Source organism: Equus quagga, chromosome 11, assembly GCF_021613505.1.
Source record: "Equus quagga isolate Etosha38 chromosome 11, UCLA_HA_Equagga_1.0, whole genome shotgun sequence".
In the NCBI taxonomy this organism is placed as follows: domain Eukaryota; kingdom Metazoa; phylum Chordata; class Mammalia; order Perissodactyla; family Equidae; genus Equus; species Equus quagga.
In genome coordinates this window covers 49,169,751-49,171,539 of record NC_060277.1, presented here as the reverse complement: position 1 = coordinate 49,171,539, position 1,789 = coordinate 49,169,751, and positions in this window count along the sequence as shown.

Sequence of the window (1,789 nt, the reverse complement as noted above, 5' to 3'; positions counted from 1 at the left end):
ATTGACACAGATGTTAGCTCAGGGCCTATCATCCTCAAGTAAAAATAAAGAAGGGGCCAGGCCAGTGGTGCAGCAGTTAAGTTCACATGTTCCTCTTCAGCTGCCCTGGGTTTGCCTGTTCAGATCCAGGGTGCAGACCTATGCAACACTTGGCAAGCCATGCTGTGGCAGGTGTCCCACATATAAAGTAGAGGAAGATGAGCACGGATGTTAGCTCAGGGCCAGTCTTACTCAGGCAAAAGAGGAGGATTGGTGGGCAGGTCTTAGCTCAGGGCTAATCTTCAAGAAAGAAAGAAAGAAGGAAGGAAAGAAAGAAAGAAAGGAAGGAAGGAAGGAAGAAAATAAAGAGGAGATTGGCAATGGATGTTAGCTTAGGGAAAATCTTCCTTGGCAAAAAAGAGAAAAAATCTGGTTTTGAACATTACAGTAAGCATTAAAACTGTATTAGCCAAATGCAATTCAATTTTGATGATCCAGGAGGCACTGAAGTCTTTTTCCTCATCCTGGAGTACAATTATAAATATTAACTGTTATTGTGCGGTATCTGTGAATATATTGCTTAGTTGATGTTTTTGATTGACTGAACAGAAGATAAGTAAGCTACCTAGTTGTGCTATTTTTGAGTAAATAAAAAAAGTTTTAAACTTCAGCTTAGAAGTCATTTTCTTGGGGAAACTTTGCTGACATCTCTGACTAAATTATATTTTCCAATTATATGCTCTTACTTTGTACTATTTGTTCTTTTTATCATTAGTCAACTATAATAAAATAATTATTTCTGTACCTGTTTTAACACCAAACTCCTCTGTTCCACAATAAACTCCCCTTCAGCATTTATATCTGGCACTTAATGCAGTGCCCGGCACTTAGAAGATATTTGGTAAATATTGTTTGGATGCATGAGTAGGAGGTAAAGTAGGTTAAAGACCGAGAAACGTCACTTGGATTTAATAACAAAGAGGTCATTAACACACATGTTGACAGCAATTGCACTGGATTGATGGGAAAAGACATAAGACCACAGGTGAGTGAATATTGCAAAAAGCTCTGAGAAAACAGAAAAGAAATTCAAGTCCAAGTTACTAACTTTATTTAAAAACGACAAATTCCTTTTATGCTTGATTATTTTTTTCTTTTAAATTTTAAAAAATTTAAATCTAAAGTGTCAGGTAAAAAATTACAAAATTATTTTTATTAATTTGACCATTAACTTGTCTTTGAGAACCAGCACAGAGAGGATCTTTACAAATGGCAGGTGCTCTTGTGATATTAACCTCTTTCAGCTTTGCTTGCACACTTGTTCTGAGTTCTCCAGAATTTGACAGTCAAGAGGGCACATACATAATAGAAAAAGGCAATGTGTTCATTTTGGTTACTAATTGAAGAGGTTCCATAGAAACTGTCATTTGGATATTTGAATAAAATTCCCATTTAAAATCGGGTGAAGATTTATCTTTCAGAACCCTATATGTACATTTCCTTTACTTCTAACACAGCAGAAAGAACACATCTTTGTGTGTTTACCCTCTGCCTTTGAAAGCGATTTCATTATTTTAAGTGTCAGTTTTAATCATCATGTGAAGTTAAAGACGAGCTGAATGACCTTTAGTTTCAGTGCCATAAATATTTCAAAGGAAGCAGACCTTTCAAGTTCAGGGAAGGGTGTGTCAAATGCACAGGTGTCACCCCAGGTTAATGTGTTGTCTTTCACCACTGGCCATCTGGACTGAGTCATTTGGCTTGGGTCACACGTGTCCATGAGATTGGCCATCTCAATCCTGACTCTCTT